Genomic DNA, 9,906 nt, shown 5'->3' with positions numbered 1-9,906 from the left:
TTATAGAAATTTTTATTTCACTACAATAAAAAAATTATTTCATAATTAAAAAAATTATTTATCTTTAACTCATATATAATTATAAATTTAATTTTCATTTTTTAATAAGACTTAATTTGAATTTGATTTCATATGATTATAAATTAATTTTATAAATTTTTATAAAATAAAAATAATACATTGTCTTTAAAAACAATAAAAATTCTTTTACTTAAACAACTCCTTGTTTTTTATTTTAAAAAACTATTTTTAAAAGCATATTGCCAAACATTCTAGTTTTTTTAAAATTCTAAAAACCTATTTTTTTTGTTCTCTATTTTAAAAACAAATTTTAAAAAACACTGCCAAATGGGCCCTAAATTTCTTTATGTAACAAAATATTTCTAAAAATTATTAAATTTTTTTTTATCAAATTTCTTAGTATCTTTTAAAAAAAATTTGCAAACATTATTTAATTTTTTATTATAAACTTTTAATAAAATTTATGGGCTTGTTTGGTGGTGTTTTCTAAAATTGTTTTCAAAACAAAGAATAAAAAACAGTTTTTAATTTTTTTTTTAAAACAAGAGTGTTTGGCAAGATGTTTTAAAAAATAATTTTTTAAAACAAAAAACTTGTTTGGATGAAAGGAAATTGAATTGTTTTTAAAAATAATGTCTTACTTTTATTTTATAAAAAATTATAAATTTAATTGATAATAATATGAAATTAAATTCAAGTTAAATCTTATTAAAAACTAAAAATTAAATCTACAATTATGTATGAGTCGAAGATAAATAATTTATTTTTAATTATAAAATAATTTTTTTATTCTAGTGAAACAAAAATTACAATAAAATAAAAATAATTTTAGGATTCGTTTTTAATACAAGTCTTAATTAATTTTATTTTAACTTCTTGATTTGGAAGAGGAGATGGAGAGTATTCTGCATCATTGTCATTCCCGTGAAGTTGGAGGACATTTTGGAGCTACTAAAACTGCAGCCAAAGTTCTACAATCAGGATTTTATTGGCCTTCTCTTTTTAAAGATTCATTTAATTTTGTTGCGAATTGTGATAAATGTCAAAGGGTTGGGAATATATCTAGGAAAAATGAGATGCCTTTTACAAATATTTTAGAAATAGAATTATTTGATGTATGGGGTATTGATTTTATGGGTCCTTTTCCATCCTCTTATGCTAATCGTTTTATGTTGGTTGTAGATTACATTTCCAAATGGGTTGAAGCTGAGGTGCTATAGACCAATGATGCTAGGGTGGTGGTTAAATTTCTTAAGAAGAACATTTTTGCAAGATTTGGTACACCGAGAGTTATCATAAGTGATGGGGGATCTCATTTTTATAACAGTCAATTTGAATCACTATTGGGTAAATATGGAGTAACACATCATATAGCTACTCCTTATCATCCGCAAACAAGTGGTCAAGTTGAGGTATCCAATTGTGAACTCAAATGAATTCTGAAGAAAACAATTAATTCTTCTAGGAGGGATTGGTCGAGTAAGTTGAATGACTCATTATGGGCTTATAGAACGACATTCAAGACATCTATTGGGATGTCTCCATATCAATCGGTTTATGGTAAATCGTGTCATCTTCCAATTGAGTTGGACCACAAATCATTTTGGGTTGTTAAACTTTTGAATTTTGACTTATGAACTGTAGGGAAGAAAAGATTGTTACAATTAAATGAGATGGAAGAGTTTCGTAATAATGCTTATGAGGATGCTAAGATTTATAAGGCTAAGGCAAAAATATGGCATGATAAGCATATTCAGAAGTGCGATTTTGAAGTTGGTTAACAGGTTCTTCTTTTCAACTTATGTCTCAAGCTTTTTTCAAGTAAATTAAGATCGCGATGGTTTGGTCCATTCATAGTTAACAAGGTCTTACCATCAGGAGCAATAGAAGTTCATCATCCATCAAAGGAAACTTTTACAGTGAATGGGCAATGATTGAAGCATTATTTGGGAGGCAATTTTAGCACCGAAAGGGTGTCTATTGTGCTTTTAATTCAGAAGTAGAAAAGTGGAGAAAGTCTAGCTAACGACTTAAATTTTAGCGCTTTTCAGGAGGCAACTTGACTTATTTTGAGCATTTATTTTATTTTATTTTATTTTAGTTTGAACAATTTTTATTTTTGAAATTTGAATTATTTTAGTTGTTAGGAATTTTATCAATTTTGTTTTTATTTTGTTTCAAATTTAATTTAGTTGGTGAATTTTTAGAGTTAATTATTTGGTAGTTTAGGAATTATTTTTATTTTTATTTTTAACTACTTTCCCTTTATTTTCAGGAGAAAGGGCTTTTTACATACCTAGTGAAAAGCATCGTGACAGGAAGCATTGAGCGCTGCGGCGGGCTCTTCAAACTCTGTATAATAAGAAGACCCGAGGATAAATCGCCGCGGTGTGTAAGGCTATGCACTGCAGCAGTCACCCCCAATTGAATTAACTTATAAAAATTAGGGTTTTGTGTCACGGCAGAAAGACTTGAGTGCCGTTGCGCGATAAGTAAGTGGGTGTTTTAAGGGCCATTTTCCTTCATTTTTCATGAAAAGCTTTTCTCATTTTCTCTCCACTTTCTCTCTATCTTTCGATCCTAATCATATTTAAACCTCAAATTCTTTGTTTCCTTTTGGGATTACTCATGGATTTTAGAGATTTGGCAAGACTGAAGATTCATTTGGTGTAATTTTGGAAGAGAAGTCGTAGATTCAATCATTTTTCTTGTTGGTCGTGATTTGGGGTGATTGTTTCTACCTTTTTGCTACAATTTGGTAAGGATTTCTATCTTTGATTTTCGTTTATGTGATTTGTTGCTGGATTGAAGATTGTGTTGAATATGGATGCATCGCGTAGTGAGAAAAGGAAGGGCAAGGGTGTGATACAATTTGATAAAACCAAATTTGTTAGTGAAAATGCCTAGAATAGATATTATGACTCTATTTCAAACCAAAACCTAATAGCTGAGAGGGGTTTGTGTGTAACTAGAATAAATTGGCTAACCATTATAGCTAATATTAGGGAGAGAAAATGAGATAATTTTTATGCTCAACCTCTAGCTGCAATCATTTCGGTTGTTAGGGAATTTTATGCCAATATCCTTGAACATCATCACCGAAAGGTATTTGTGAGAGGAAAACAAGTAGGTTTTAGTGGACATGCTATTAATGTTTTTTTTCAACTTGCCTGATATTGAGAGTGATGATTATACTGCTTTTCTTGGTAGAAAAATTGATTATCAAGAGGTATTAAGGACTATTGCAGTTTTAGGTACTTAATGGAAGATGTCAGATGATAAGTCGGTCACCTTCCCAAGTATTGGGTTAACTAGGGAATGTAAAGCTTGGTATTATTTCTTGGCGGCGAGGTTGATGCCAGTAAGACATTTTAGTGATATTAATAAAGAACGGGTAGTGTTTTTTTATTCTATTGTTACTGGAAAGTCTTTAGATTTGGGAAAATTTTTATCATCCCATATCATTAAGTGTGCTAAGCATTCATCCATGTCCTTATTTTATCCGTCATTGATATTGCTATGTGCGCTGCTAGTGGGGTCTAATATGGACAGAATGAGGAGTCTTTAACTCCTATGTCGGCAATAATGGATAACAAGGTGCAAGCAATGAAGGGAAATGACAGAATGAGGCTGGGTGTTCAGGGTTCACAAACAAAGCAATAGTCTTCTTCTTCAAGGCCCCTTACTATGGCCGAGTGTATGGAAAGATTAAAGGGCCAGGTTACTCATAAGGTGAGCAGCTACAACAATTGATTAATTATCAGTATTCCTCCAATAATACTATTGGAGAGATTATGAGGATGTTGGCAATTGGAATGACGGTGGATATGTCTTAGTTTCCAACTATGCCAGTTTTTACAGCTAATGGAGGGTGGCAGAGATGTTGGTGGTGATGAGGAGCTACAATAAAATTTTATGTTCTATTTTTTGTTTTTGTTTATTTTATTCAATTTTTATTTATTTTATTTTATTTTATTTTGGGTTGTATAAACTAAATTATGATTATTGATGTTAGCTAACAATCTTATTTGGTCACAAGAATTTTTTTATTTTTTTTAAGACACTGCTAAATGAGAAATGAGAGATTTTTTGATGTGTCCCAAAAAAATTCATCAAAAAATAGAGTTTTTCTTTTCCTTAATTTTTCCTTACTTTATTTTCTTTTGTTCATTGAGGGCAATGAAGGTAATTAAGTTTGGGAGAAACGATTAATTTCTTTTGGGTTTAGCTAAATTCAGTTAAAAATGTTTCGAAACTTCTTGATTTTTGAGCATTAATTTTGTTTGGTTCTTCGAGTTGATTCATATAGTCAATGATAATTTATTGATTGCTATGATGCGTGGTTGTTGAGATGGAATTTGATATTACTTAGATTTGGAGGATAATTTGGATGTTTGTTTTGTTTGGATTTGAGATTCGATGTTAGTCTAGCATGGTGATTTTGATAACGATCTTCTTCTGCATGCTTAGAGACATTTTATTTAGACAATTTTGGATGATTAGAGATCTCAACAAGTTTTATAACTTGGCTAATTGTTACTCGAGGCGAAATCCTAGATTTTCATGTTACTTAGGAGATGATTTAGGCCATTTTTGGATTGTTTGAGCTTTTCTTACCTTACCCAGAATATTTTATCTGCTAGTTACCTATTTGAGCCCTTTTGTATAATGCTAGCCTTATTTTTCCTTTTTTAAACATATCTTCCTACCTATTTTAAGCCTAAACACTTATCCTTACCCTTGATGAGAACATTTTCATGTTTGTTATGTATTTTGTTTGAGAGCAAAAATATTTTATTAAGGAGGAAATGATGGAAAAATGTATTGTTAACCCCAACTATAATAAGTTTGGGGGTTTTGAAGAATTAAAGGAAGAATGTGTTTAAAAAAAAAAAAAAAAGTGGGGAAAAAAAATGGCATTAGTGGGGAAATATGTGGAAAGTGTTTATGAGCACGAAAGAAAGAAAAAGTATGAAAAGTTTCACGATATATATGAAGTGAAGTGATGTTAGTATTAAAAGCTCTTGAGTTTGTTAAATTTTGTTCAATTGTGAGTGTTCTCATTCTTTGAATTGATCCTTTCCATTCTTTATGAGCCAACACCTTAGCCTAACATTACAATCTTATTAAAAACCTTTTGATCCGAGGTAACATAATGAGTTTACATTAGTGGAGAGTGACAAGAAAGCCAAGCCTATGAGATTTGATATCATACATTACTTTTTAGAGGTCGACTTTGTCTATAATTGTTTTTATAAAATTATCCGGGGTAGTAGAATTGATTGTTTGAAAGATTGCTTACTTGGATTTTTCGGAAGATTAAAGGTTTGAATGGAATGAATGTGTGAGTGACCCTTCTAATTTTTGTAATGTTCGATAGATTCTTGATGACTTTGTGTTATTAGTAATTTTTGAGACAATATTATGAATTAAACTTGATGAATGAATTTGATTATGGAAGTTTGAGAAGTTTTGAGTCTTGATTTAGTTTGTGATCTAATTGTTTTTAGGATAGTTTTAGGTTAGATTTTATTTTGTTTTTGCTCGAGGACTAGCAAAATGTTAAGTTTGGGGGAATTTGATAAGTTGATTTAGAGCAACTTATTAGCTATGATTTAACTTGATATTTCATTAGTTTAAGAGTAATTTTATCTCAACAATCATTATTTTTATTGTTTTAGGTCTCAAATAGCCAAGAGTACGAAAATGGAGCAATATGAGGCAAAATTGGAAGAAAAATATGAAGTTTAGTGAAAATGTGAAAACCGCCACGACAGGAGCTCTCAAGCGCTGTGGCGGCCTCTTACGTGACAATTTGAGTAACTTACCCGAGAGGAAAGCGCTGTGGCGGGAATGACTTAAGTGCTGTGGCGTGCACATGTTGAAAATCATAGTTGGGGACCCGAGACAAAATTGTCGCGGTAGGAGGAACATCTCCGCTGCGGCGCTCGAAGGAATTTCAGAAATCCTCAGGACCCGAGACTAAAACGCTGCGATGGGAGGCATTGAGTGCCACGACGCGATATTTAAAATTTGAAAATTATTTGTCCTTATCTCATTTTGTTCAAATCTGAATTAGGTAGGACATGAGTTTGTGATACATGGGCTATAAATAGACGAAAGTAGGGTTTATTTCGGAGGGAGGAGAGACCTGGGAGAAGAGAGAGCTTAGAGAACAAGAAGGGGATTTACAGATTTCCTTCTACTTTTCTAGTTTATTCTTCTCTTTTCTTTATGATTGTAATTCAGGATGTTTGTTCTTCATCTTAATATGAGCTAATTTCCTTTGTTTAGGGATGAGATGTAGCTCAATCATGATTTATGTTTTTGATTAGTTTAATTTAATTCTCTGTTTTGCATCAATTTATTTGTGTATCTATTATGCACTTAAAGCTTTCAATTCTTAAGGGCCCAAATTTTGATCGAATTTATGATTTAGGTTGATAACGAGAGTTAGAATCTAAATTAGATCCGTATAATAGATTACATTAATATAAATGAATAGTAGAGATACATTACCATGTTCTAAGATATTAATAGTTAGATCTATAATAATTCCATAGATTTTAATTACTCCTTTAGACTTAAATTCACATAGAGATATGCTGGGTTAGTAATTTAAGGAGCAATTTGATATATTTCGAGAGAAAATATTGGTTGGCTTAGGAAATTAAATCTCCAAATAAAGCATACCAGAAATTAGGTTAAGCAATCAATTGCATGAAAGTGTTTGTAGTGAAATCAAAAGCCCTAGATCGTTTAAATCATAAGAGTTTGAATTTATTTTCTTTAATTGTTTAAGTTACTTTCTTCTGAAACTTTAAAAATTCGGTTGATCAAATAGTAGGAGAAATAATAAATTTTAGTAATTAATAACATAGTCCTTGTGGGTTCGATGTTCGTACTTAGGTACAATTATATTACTTGAACAATTCGTATACTTGCGAATTTGCACATCAACAAGCTATGCTCCAAGTAGAGTCCTGCAACATGGATGCCATCTTGCAAATCTTCAAGCAATGCATCTGTCCGGGCACACCGTTTTTTGAGTCTCTCGTAAAGAAGCTGTTGGCAACGATGGACGACCTGTTTAGATGAGCAAATAAGTACTCCATGCTCAAGAACGACGTCTGGGCGGTTACTCAACAGGTCTTGGTCACCAATCATCCGACTAGGCATGACCGTGCAGGAAACTCTAAGCCCTCAAACTAATTGAGACAAGCTAATAAGGGGTAGGATGGCCAATAGTAGCCGAGTCAATCTAGTCTGATCCCCCTCAGTATCTTACATGAAAAACTCCTCCCAATGATCTGTGATCTGTCTAATTTCAGGTGGCCAGAGTCGATCAAGATAGATCCGACTAAATGGGATCGGAGCAGAAGGTGTGCCTATCCTAAATATCATAGCTATAGCACCGAACAATGCAGAAGTCTTCACTACTTAGTGGAAAGACTAATCATGGCTGGACACCTAAAACAATATGTCCGCATAATTGGTGGGCAAAGAGAGATGGCCCGAGACCTAGCCGTCCAAGCCCCCATGACTTCAGTAGCTCCTAGAGTTGTCATCAACTACATTCATGGAGGCCCCGCTAAAGAAAGATACAACTCCAAGTGGAAAAGACAAAGGTTGATCCACTCGACCTCCGTAAGAGAATGAATTAGCTCCGTTCAGAACAACTTACCAGAAGGAAGTACACGCCTCGTCGACGGCACGGTTACCTTCCCTCTAATAAATGCTAACCGGGTATTGCAACCACACGAAGACGCTCTAGTCCTAACCCTAGAAATAAGTGGGTTTGATGTAAGAAGAGTTCTGATTGATTCGAGTAGCTCAACTGACCTCTTACAAATGTCAACTTACAAGCAAATGGGCTTCCCACCATCTGCCTTAGGAAACCCAGGACGGTTACTATCCGAGTTCAATGGAGCCACGACGACTTCTCAAGGCGATGTTGTATTACCCGTCCAAGCTGGCCCGGTCACCCTGAACGTGCAATTCTCGGTAGTAGAGGGTTTATCCCCTTTCAACGCCATCGTGGGACGCGCATGGCTTCATAAAATTTAAGTCGCTCCCTCTACATACCATCAGATGGTGAGCTACCTCACTGAGAACAAACAAATCGACCTTCTTGAGAATCAACTAGTTGTCCACCAATAATATCAAGAGGCAATAGATTCCAGACACCCAACCAGTGGGGAGGCACGTCCAAAATAATCAAATAGAGATGAGCAATAACAATTACTGAACCTGGCAGAAAAGGACCCACCTACGGCTTATCCACTCCAACCTCTATGCCTCTCACATGACATAGATTAGGTCACCTACACTAGCTCCCTTCTCGTGCTGGATGAATTGGAATTGCTCGGAAGTGTGCTTCAGTGAAACAAAGATGTCTTTGCTTTGACTCATTTTGACATGCCGAGAATCTATCCATCTGTGGCCTCTCACCTACTCAACGTCATACCATCCTCACGTCCCGTCCGATAGAAGGTTCGACACTTCCATCCGAATAGGCAGAAAATCATCCAAGCAGAGATCGATAAGTTACTGGTAGTTGGATTTATTAGGAAAGTCAAGTATCCAGATTGGTTGGCAAACATGGTGGTCCTTCTAAAAAAGGATGGGAAATGATGGGTTTGCGTCAACTACACCAACATGAATGACGCATGTTCGAAGGATAGTTTTTTCTTACCCTAGATAGATCAGATAGTTGATGCCACCATCGGGCATGGAATGCTCTCTTTCATAAACGCTTTCTTTGGATACCACCAGATCCCCATGTTCCAATTGGATGAAGAAAACACAGCCTTTGTGACACCACATGGGTTTTACTACTACAAAGTCATGCTATTCGAGCTCAAGAATGTTGGCTCTACCTATCAAAGATTGATGACAAAGATCTTCAAGCCCTTGATCGGCCGAACTGTGAAGTCTACATCGACGACATTGTTGTGAAAAATGAAGCCCGGGGTGAACACGCCCAACACTTGGAAGAAATGTTCCACCTAATTCGGGCATACAATATTACACTCAACCCAGCTAAGTGCACTTTTCGTGTTAGTGCGGGAAAGTTTCTAGGGTTTATGGTATCCCAAAGAGGAATCGAAGTTAATCCAGATCAAATAAGAGTTGTCCTTGAAACACCTCCCCCGAATAGCAAAAAAGAGTTGCAGCGTCTCACTGGTCGTCTAGCCGTTTTAGGGCGTTTCATAGCCCGTTTCACAGACAATCTGAGACCTTTCTTCCTCATGCTCAGGGAAGCAAGCACATTTGACTGGATGGATGAATACAGGTAGGCATTTGAGGAAGTCAAGTGCTACCTCACCAAGCCACTCATCCTGAGCAACCCCCAATCTGGCGAACAACTTTACATGTATTTGGGTGTGTCTAACTGTGCGATCAGTGCTATCCTGTTTTAACCCATACGAGACAAAAAGCAAAGACATGTCTACTACTTGAGCAAAGCAATGGTAGATGTAGAAACCCGATACTCCAGAATGGATCAAATGACCTTAACTTTGTAAAGTGTCGTCCAAAAACTTTGCCAGTACTTCCAGGCTCACCAAGTGACTATACTCATGAATCAACCACTCCGAAGCACCCTGCATAAACCGGATCTATTTGGACAAATGTTGAAATGGGCCATTGAGTTAAGTGAATACGGAATCAAATACTAGCTAAGATTAACATTGAAAGGGCAAATCATGGTTGACTTTATAGTCGAACTCTCTAAATCCAGCACATCCAGTTGAATTCCCTAGGGAGGAGTGGTGGACATTTCATGTGAACGGAGCATCTAGAGCTTCCGGTCCCGGAGTAGGTCTGATCCTACAATCACCAATTGGAGAACTGTTAGAGCAGGCTATCCAGTTCAACTTTTCT

At 35.0% G+C, this 9,906-nt stretch overlaps 1 long non-coding RNA gene across 2 annotated transcripts; it reads left to right on the top strand.

The window, feature by feature from the left end:
• The first annotated feature begins 2,350 nt into the window (after window positions 1–2,350).
• Window positions 2,351–6,384, top strand: LOC117924132. 2 transcript variants are annotated; one of them, XR_004652721.1, is made up of 4 exons: window positions 2,351–2,513; window positions 2,661–2,779; window positions 3,555–3,753; window positions 5,703–6,384. It is a non-coding gene; the product is annotated as an uncharacterized LOC117924132 (long non-coding RNA). The 2 variants fall into 2 exon arrangements; XR_004652720.1 differs by lacking the exon at window positions 2,351–2,513 and having other exon boundaries at window positions 2,523–2,779.
• Window positions 6,385–9,906: the final 3,522 nt, after the last annotated feature.

The sequence above is a fragment of the Vitis riparia genome, chromosome 10, assembly GCF_004353265.1.
Source record: "Vitis riparia cultivar Riparia Gloire de Montpellier isolate 1030 chromosome 10, EGFV_Vit.rip_1.0, whole genome shotgun sequence".
NCBI lineage: Eukaryota > Viridiplantae > Streptophyta > Magnoliopsida > Vitales > Vitaceae > Vitis > Vitis riparia.
Note: the sequence above shows the minus strand (reverse complement) of the source record. Positions and strands in the feature narration are given on the sequence as shown.